Source organism: Coregonus clupeaformis, chromosome 16, assembly GCF_020615455.1.
Source record: "Coregonus clupeaformis isolate EN_2021a chromosome 16, ASM2061545v1, whole genome shotgun sequence".
NCBI lineage: Eukaryota > Metazoa > Chordata > Actinopteri > Salmoniformes > Salmonidae > Coregonus > Coregonus clupeaformis.
The window spans coordinates 41,008,384-41,018,263 of NC_059207.1; the positions used below are offsets into that span (position 1 = coordinate 41,008,384).

A 9,880-nucleotide genomic window follows, 5' to 3' on the forward strand; every position below is an offset into this window, starting at 1 on the left:
AGTACATGCCGTAAATGTAAACAAAGACATGCAATTTGAGGACAGTCAAAGCTTTCATAAGTTCACTGTTCAAACCCTGTGACACCATGGAAGTGAACTTTGGCCTTTACCCTGTTGGGAATCTGAGGTGGAGGAGCTGTGCTTTCTCTCACCTTAGGGGCTAGACTGATCCATTTGACAGATGGGAGGGAGTTATTGTCAGCAACTTGTCAACCGCAGTAATTTCTCTTCTCATTTCCCTTTTAGAAATATGTTGAGTGCACACTCCTCCTGCTTGATAGCCACGCTTTACAGCGTACTGTAGATAGCCCACACTCCCATTCTCATGCTGTTGGGTATACATCTTATTACCAAACTAGATTAGAGCGCAAGCCCAACATCCATATATTAGAGTTACATTACAGTTTACAAAGTGAAATGCAGGCGGAATGACTGAGAGTTCTGCTGCCTAGTGTTTCTTCCTTGATTGGGGCACATAACTCAGGGTAAGGCCCTCTCATTTTGAGGTCTGGAGCACATTCCACGAATCCTGCTGGGCATTGTTCCCATTATCCCACAACTCCACAACACTAAAGCCTCACAAAGCAGTAGGCTACCAGAGGGAGGGCTGTCTTGACACAATGACAGAATGATTAGGACTTATGTCTGGTTATCGTTCATCTAGAATACGCTAAACTCTTAGAAAAAAAGGGCTATATAGAACCTAAAAGGGTTATTCAGTTGTCCCCATAGGACAGGGATCATCAAATAGATTCAGCCGAGGCCGATTTTTTCTGGAGCGGATGGTCAGGGGGCCGGAACATAATTACAAAAAATTTGTAGACTGCAAATTGACCGCAAGAAGCCCAAATCTATATAATGTTAGACTAAAACATAATCATTTCAAACCTTGCTTACATTTGTATACGATCACGTGTCTCTCTATTATGCATGGAAATACTTGGGAACAGATTTCTTAAATTAAAATCACTTGGAGCTGATTTCCTGGTGTTTTTACAGTCTTCTATGTCCAACAATGAAATTCCACACACACAAAAAAGTTTTTTTTGCTCAGAAAACTTGGGGGGCCTAATAGGAACCCTGCCATAGGAGAACCCTTTGAAAAACCCTTTTTGGTTCCAGGTAGAACCCTTTTTGGTTCCATGTACAACCCTTTCCACAGAGGGTTCTATATGGAACCCAAAAGGGTTCTACCTGAAACCAAAAAGGGTTCTAACCTGGAACCAAAAAGGGTTATTCTATGTGCACAGCCGAATAACCTTTTTGGAACCCTTTTTTCTAAGAGTCTAGAATACGCTACATTCTCATGTTCTTAGTGCATTAGGAAATCCAATGTGTTTTACAGTAGCAGTGTCAGAGGAAATGTAAACACTTTTGTGATCATGAGAGCACCGCAATGCTTCCTGAAATGCAAATCTGTAAAAGGCCTTGAATTGTACAACTTCAAAAAGCCATGGAGATGCTGTGCCACTGACAGTATTTCTCCTCTCTGTAATTTATGCTTGAGGTAAGAGGTGATGAGCGAAGTCATTTCTTCTGGGTTCTGCAGGGGGATATTTACTGTAATTGTTCCTATGTGTAATGATAACTGCCAGTAAAGTAAGCTACAAGCCCACTCCAAGTCGACAAGGGAAAACACTATCTGACGCACAATTGTTGTTTGTTTACTCTGTGGAGATTTCCAGTTATTGTTGACCTCTCATACTCATTTACATTTACATTTACATCATTTAGCAGACGCTCTTATCCAGAGCGACTTACAAATTGGTGCATTCAACTTATGATAGCCAGTGGGACAACCACTTTTTTTTTTATGGGTGGGGGAGAGGGGGTTAGAAGGATTACTTTATACTATTCCAGGTATTCCTTACAGAGGTAGGGTTTCAAGTGTCTCCGGAAGGTGGTCAGTGACTCCGCTGTTCTGGTGTCGTGGGGGAGCTTGTTCCACCATTGGGATGCCAGAGCAGCGAATAGCTTTAACTGGGCTGAGCGGGAACTGTAGAAGTAGGGGAGCTAGCAGGCCAGAGGTGGATGAACGTAGTGCCCTCATTTGGGTGCAGGGTCTGATCAGAGCCTGAAGGTAAGGAGGTGCCGTTCCCCTCATAGCTCCGTAGGCAAGCACCATGGTCTTGTAGTAGATGCGAGCCTCAACTGGAAGCCAGTGGAGTGTGCGGAGGAGCGGGGTGACATGAGAGAACTTGGGAAGGTTGAACACCAGACGGGCTGCAGCGTTCTGGATAAGTTGTAGGGGTTTAATGGCACAGGCAGGGAGCCCAGCCAACAGCGAGTTGCAGTAATCCAGACGGGGAGATGACAAGTGCCTGGATTAGGACCTGTGCCGCTTTCTGTGTAAGGTAGGGTCGTACTCTGCGAATGTTGTAGAGCATGAACCTGCAGGATCGGGTCACCGCTTTGATGTTAGCGGAGAACGACAGGGTGTTGTCCAGGGTCACGCCAAGGTTCTTTGCACTCTGGGAGGAGGACACAATGGAGTTGTCAACCGTGATGGCGAGATCATGGAGCGGGCAGTCCTTCCCCGGTAGGAAGAGCAGCTCCGTCTTGCCGAGGTTCAGCTTGAGGTGGTGATCCGACATCCACACTGATATGTCTGCCAGACATGCAGAGATGCGATTCGCCACCTGGTTATCAGAAGGGGGAAAGGAGAAAAGTAATTGTGTGTCGTCTGCGTAGCAATGATAGGAGAGACCATGTGAGGATATGACAGAGCCAAGTGACTTGGTGTATAGAGAGAATAGGAGAGGGCCTAGAACTGAGCCCTGGGGGACACCAGTGGTGAGAGCACGTGGTGCGGAGACAGTTTCTCGCCACGCCACCTGGTAGGAGCGACCTGTCAGGTAGGACGCAATCCAAGAGTGAGCAGCGCCGGAGATGCCCAACTCGGAGAGGGTGGAGAGGAGGATCTGATGGTTCACAGTATCAAAGGCAGCGGATAGGTCTAGAAGGATAAGAGCAGAGGAGAGAGAGTTAGCTTTAGCAGTGTGGAGAGCCTCCGTGACACAGAGAAGAGCAGTCTCAGTTGAATGACCAGTCTTGAAACCTGACTGGTTTGGATCAAGAAGGTTATTCTGAGAGAGATAGCAGGAGAGTTGGCTAGAGACGGCACGCTCAAGAGTTTTGGAGAGAAAATAAAGAAGGGATACTGGTCTGTAGTTGTTGACATCGGAGGGATCGAGTGTACATTTTTTGAGGAGGGGTGCAACTCTCGCTCTCTTGAAGACGGAAGGGACATGGCCAGCGGTCAAGGATGAGTTGATGAGCGTGGTGAGGTAAGGGAGAAGGTCTCCGGAAATGGTCTGGAGAAGAGAGGAGGGGATAGGGTCAAGCAGGCAGGTTGTTGGGCGGCCGGCCGTCACAAGTCGCAAGATTTCATCTGGAGAGAGAGGGGAGAAAGAAGTCAAAGCATAGGGTAGGGCAGTGTGAGCAGGACCAGTGGTGTCATTTGACTTAATAAATGAGGATCGGATGTCGTCAACCTTCTTTTCAAAATGGTTGACAAAGTCATCCACAGAGAGGGAGGAGGGAGGGGGAGGAGGAGGAGGATTCAGCAGGGAGGAGAAGGTGGCAAAGAGCTTCCTAGGGTTAGAGGCAGAGGCTTGAAATTTAGAGTGGTAGAAAGTGGCTTTAGCAGCGGAAACAGAGGAAGAGAATGTAGAGAGGAGGGAGTGAAAAGATGACAGGTCTGCAGGGAGTCTAGTTTTCCTCCATTTCCGCTCGGCTGCCCGGAGCCCTCTTCTGTGAGCTCGCAATGAGTCGTCAAGCCACGGAGCAGAAGGGGAGGACCGAGCCGGCCGGGAGGATAGGGGACATAGAGAGTCAAAAGATGCAGACAGGGAGGAGAGGAGGGTTGAGGAGGCAGAATCAGGAGATCAGAGGGAGAAGGATTTAGCAGAGGGAAGAGATGATAGGATGGAAGAGGAGAGTGTAGCGGGAGAGAGAGAGCGAAGGTTGCGACGGCACATTACCATCTGAGTAGGGGCAGAGTGAGTAGTGTTGGAGGAGAGCGAGAGAGAAAAGGATACAAAGTAGTGGTCGGAGACTTGGAGGGGAGTTGCAGTGAGATTAGTAGAAGAACAGCATCTAGTAAAGATGAGGTCAAGCGTATTGCCTGCCTTGTGAGTAGGGGGGGACGGTGAGAGGGTGAGGTCAAAAGAGGAAAGGAGTGGAAAGAAGGAGGCAGAGAGAAATGAGTCAAATGCAGACGTAGGGAGGTTAAAGTCACCCAGAACTGTGAGGGGTGAGCCATCCTCAGGAAAGGAACTGATCAAGGCATCAAGCTCATTGATGAACTCTCCAAGGGAACCTGGAGGGCGATAAATAACAAGGATGTTAAGCTTGAATGGGCTAGTGACTGGGAGAGATGAGGATTCCTATGCCACTGCCGCGCTGACCAGATGCTCTCGGGGTATGCGAGAACACATGGTCAGACGAGGAAAGAGCAGTAGGAGTAGCAGTGTTTTCTGTGGTAATCCATGTTTCCATCAGCGCCAAAAAGTCGAGGGACTGGAGGGTAGCATAGGCTGAGATTAACTGCCTTGTTGGCCGCAGAACGGCAGTTCTAGAGGCTGCCAGACACCTGGAACTCCACGTGGGTCGTGCGCGCAGGGACCACCAGATTAGAGTGGCAACAGCCACGTGGTGTGAAGCGTTTGTATGGCCTGTGCAGAGAGGAGAGAACAGGGATAGACAGACACATAGTTGACAGGCTACAGAAAAAGACTACAATAATGCAAAGGAGATCGGAATAAAATGAACTAAACATCTGGGAAAGCGAGAGAGCGGGGCCTCCCTCACTTACGTTTCACTGAAACCCTCAAATATAACTCTCCCAACATCCACTTTAGAAATTATAATTGTTGTAAACTACAGCAGTTCTATGTTTTCTAGGAATAGACTCTAACTTAGTTTATTCAGCTAGCTAATTTGGTACAGTATTCTTCCAAGAAAACCGTCCAGGGCACCGAATCCTATAACGCCATAGCCAACTAGCATGCCAGCCTCCAATAACACGGTTTAGCACCAATACTCAGTTACAACAAACCACCGGTGTGTTAACACGCCAAGCAGATCATTCATGTCCGTGTCTAACGTTGTGTAAAGTTTTGGGTTAGTTTTGACAGTTTGAGTGAGTACGTCGTCAACTTATTCAGCCAGTTAGTTAGCTAGAATAGTTAGCATACTAGCTAGCCATTGCTCTCTGCCAACAAACCAACCCCTCCTCCCACGGCACGAACACACAGAGATACTAGCAATCATGTTAAAGGGAAACTTCAAAAATTTTCAACTTCATATTCATAATCTCCAGCACCACCCCAATATCAACATATGTGAAAATGGTGCGTTTCTATGTTTTGTAGTAAAAATATAGAGGAAGATACGTTTTTCCAATGACATCATCGGTGTGCATCGTGTGATTTTGACCAATTGTGAGTAGGCATTGCCTACTAATTGCCTACTAATTGTCTACAAATCTTTCTCTATCTTTTTTACTACAAAACATAGAAACGCACCATTTTCACATACGTTGATGTTAGGGTGGTCCTGGAGATGATGAATGTGAAGTAGAAAAATTGTGAAATTTCCCTTTAAGGCAATGCCAATGCATGCATGGATTCCAAAAAAGTGCAATGCATTGGGATACATATCTGCACCAAATCTATTGTTCTCTAATGCTTTTTAATTAAAGATGTTCATCCAAATAAGTGACAATTTTGTAAACATGTTTTCTAATAAATGTTGGTCATGATCCTGCTGTTTCAAAGGGATGACTCCAGAGGTCTGATCTCCACGACCTAAAGAAGAGAGGAAGAGTGGCCCATCCTCAGGACACACTCAAAGACACAGCCTTAGACAGAGGAGACCCTGTAAGAGCAGGACTGGTAACACTAACCGCCCCCTCTGTGGTGTTCCTGACTACCCCACGCTGAAGGATGTAATCTACAGGGGGAGACACAGGCAGAAACGCTTTGTCCTGTTTGGGGGGCGCTTGGAGAAAACTGACCTCACCTACAAGTAAGGATAATAATAATGATGATATTATTATTATTATTATTATTATTATTATTATTATTATTATTATTATTATTATTATTATAGTATAACCACACTCTTGTACAGCTTAGAGATGGACTTGGACCCAACAAAGTAAATATAATTGTTATCATGTTTTGGTGCATATTTGCCAGTACTGGAGGGAAAGGTACAGTATGTTCAGAACCCAGTGTTACTCTATCCATCATTAGTCTCCTGTTTTGGTCATACAGTAGCTCTCATATTCTAACTCAACAAGGTAAACAGAAGGTGCTATCTCATTACATGTTTGCCTTAAAAACAAAGTGTCTCTGAAAAGGAGGAACCTATTATGTTATTACTCCTTCTGAGACTCACTGCATGGATTGTCTGGGCTGGGCTGTCTGTCGACTGGCTGCTGCCTCTCTGTCTGTGTCCTCTGGTTCCTCTCATTGTGGCTGTTCTTTATCATAATGCAATGGAATCTAAGGAGCCGCTCAGAGAGAGGAGAGGGGAAGCCATGATGGGCTAATGAGACTTTACAGATGAAGTAAATGGGAAGGAACAGGACTATGATACACTGTTATCATACAGAGCCTGATGGTCTATGTAACAGCACACCTCTCTGTTGATTTGATGGTTAGATATCCGATGAGCGGGAGGTTATAGGAATGCAACAAGGCCGGTGGTCTCTGGTGTGTTTCTACAGGCTACAGACTATGCTCTGTGTGTGCGTGCGGGCGTGAAGTTTACAGTCTCTGATTTATATCTGTACATCTTCCTTCCTCAGAGTGGTTTGTTTCCCCTGGCAGATGAGTGAAGACAAAGTGCAGCGTGTCCTGCTGGAAGCACTGAGAGTGTGGAGTGAGGTCACACCCCTCACATTCATGAGGTCAGCAGTAGAAAGGCTGACATTGTCATCGACTTCACCAGGTACGCATGTGTGTACATTATGTGTATTCAAATCAGATCTCCATGCAAGTCAGATTTTAAGTTACTGGTCTGCCAGCGCTTTCCTGATATGGATCTCTACTGTAGATACTGGCATGGAGATAACCTGCCCTTTGACGGCCCTGGGGACATTCTAGCCCATGCCTTCTTCCCCAAGACCCACAGGGAGGGCGAAATCCATTTTGACTATGATGAGGCGTGGTCCCTTGGCAACTATATGGGTGAGTGTTTTCTTGGCAGGGAACATGCAGGAAATATGGAGAGTTGATTTACATAGAGCTTTATGTAAAATGAGTAAAGTCAGGAAGTATTTCTACGGTTGTAGTGTATATCCCTGGAGGTGTGACCCTCTCCCTGACTCTAATGCGGGCACAGACCTTCTCCAAGTGGCTGCTCATGAGTTCAGGCATGTTCTTGGCCTCCAGCACCCCAGGAACCGGGCGCAGTGATGTCCCTCTATTACAGCTTCTCCTATCCCCTGGAGCTGAGCGAGGTTTACAAGTTGGGGATCCAATACCTGTATGGCCTTCGTCCACATGTCCAGCCCCCATCTCCACCCCCACCACTGCCACAAATCACCACAGAGTCCAATGAGATCATTAGTAGTATTGTGAGTGTTAATCTCGCCATATTTTTCTTTGGAGGTGCTACACAGGCAAATAATCACAATATAAGACATACAATACAACTGAGATACTAGCCACACAAGAATAAAGCAAAAAGGGTTTCAGAAGGGTTCTTCGGCTGCCACCACCACCAGAGGAGAACCCTTTTTGGTTCCAGGTATAATTATTTTGGGTTCCATGTAGAACCCTCTGTGGAAAGGATTATATATGGAAACCAAAAGGGTTCTACCTGGAAATAAAAAGGGTTCTTCAAAGGGTTCTCCTATGGGGACAGCCGAAGAACCCTTGTTGGTTCTAGATAGCACCGTTTTTTCTGTAGTGGTCCTCTTTCTGTCTCCAGCCTGACGCCTGCCAGACAGACTTCGATGCTGTGTCTATGATTCGCGGAGAGCTGTTTTTCTTTATGTCACGCTATGGGTGGCGCATTCGGGAGGGGCGGCTGGAGGCAGGCTACCCCGCCCTGGTGTCCCACCATTGGAGGGGGATTCCAGAGAGCATTGATGCTGCCTTTGAAGACCAATCAGGGAATATCTGGTTCTTTCAAGGTGGGTGACAGAGATATTGGCCGTCTGTGCTGTGGTTAGTTATGTCTTTTGTGTATAGGATTAGATAAGCCCCAAGTTGAATACAGACAGGTTAATATACATGTAGGCAGACAAGCAGTTAGCCAGAAAAGTGTCCTTCCACAACCTTCCACAACCTTAAGTAGGGCATGTCTCTCTCTCTCTCTCTCTCTCTCTCTCTCTCTCTCTCTCTCTCTCTCTCTCTCTCTCTCTCTCTCTCTCTCTCTCTCTCTCTCTCTCTCTCTCTCTCTCGCTCTCTATTGCAGGTCAAAGCTACTTGGTGTTTGATGCAGAGAGACAGATCACAGGGCCAGACTCTGTGCAGAGCCTCGGCCTGTCAGTCTCCCCACATCCAGGCAGCTCTGCGCTGGGGCCAGGACAGCAACTACAACACCTACTTATGCAAGTCAGGCAGCTACTGGAGATTTAGCCCCAAGGAGAACCGTGTCGACTCGATCTACCCTCGCAACATGCAGGACTGGCATGGCATCCCCAGTGATGTAGACGCAGCCTTCAAGGACCAATATGGTAATATTATGAGTGAATCACCTAATCACCTCAATTTGGGAGTGAGTCCGACATTGAAATGTTAGATCATAGGATAATTATTGGATTGTATTGATGAATTGATTTTTTCCCATTGACAGGATATGCCCACTTTATCAGTGGGAGGCAGTACTGGAAGTTTGATCCTGTGGAGATGAATTCACTACAGGGGTATCCTCGCTATATTCGCATGGACTTCTTTGGTTGCAGAAATGTATGAATAATCATTGTGATTGTCACGATCGCTGGAGGAAGTGGACCAATGCGCAGCGTGATGAGTGAACATACTTATTTATTTCACCACACGAAACAAAACAACAAACGATACGAAACGTGAAGTCCTTGGTTACAATACAAACCATACGGAACAAGATCCCACAACACACTGTGGAAAACAGGCTGCCTAAGTATGGTTCCCAATCAGAGACAACAATCAACAGCTGATACACGTTGCCTCTGATTGAGAACCACACCGGCCAACATAGAAACAAATGAACTAGAAAATCACCCTAGCACACAAAACACATAGAAACAACACACCCTTGCTCAACATAACAGAGTCCCAGAGCCAGGGCGTGACAGTGATAATGCTCTCAAGATCAAATTTAAGTCCAAGTTAAGTCCAACCATGTTCTCGTCCTTATGGTCCTTTCAAATACAACATTGTAATGTTGTGCATTTTGGGTAACAAGACCATTTTGGGTAACAAGACCATTTTGGGTAACAAGACCATTTTGGGTAACAAGACCATTTTGGAGAACAAGACCATTTTGGGGAACAAGACCATTTTGGGGAACAAGACCATTTTGGGGAACAAGACCATTTTGGAGAACAATACCATTTTGGGGAACAAGACCATTTTGGGGTAACAAGACCATTTTGGGGAACAAGACCATTTTGGAGAATTAGACCATTTTGGGGAACAAGACCATTTTGGGGAACAAGACCATTTTGGGGAACAAGACCAGAGGCCTCTTTATCGTCATCCAAATGTTGAAGAAACTAACTATTTAGAGGGAGACTTTATTACTTTACTTGAGTGATTTCCACAAAATGTTTTTGTTTACTCATTATCTTAACACTGAATGGACTAGATCATTTTTTCTTCTCAGGAAAACAAAATTCAAATGTTTCCTCAGAGTTTGGACTTCATGTGCAGCTATATAG

At 45.9% G+C, this 9,880-nt stretch overlaps 1 pseudogene; it reads left to right on the forward strand.

The window, feature by feature from the left end:
• Nucleotides 1-5,809: 5,809 nt before the first annotated feature.
• On the forward strand, nt 5,810-9,028 carry LOC121583950 (annotated as a pseudogene).
• The last annotated feature ends 852 nt before the right edge of the window (nt 9,029-9,880 follow it).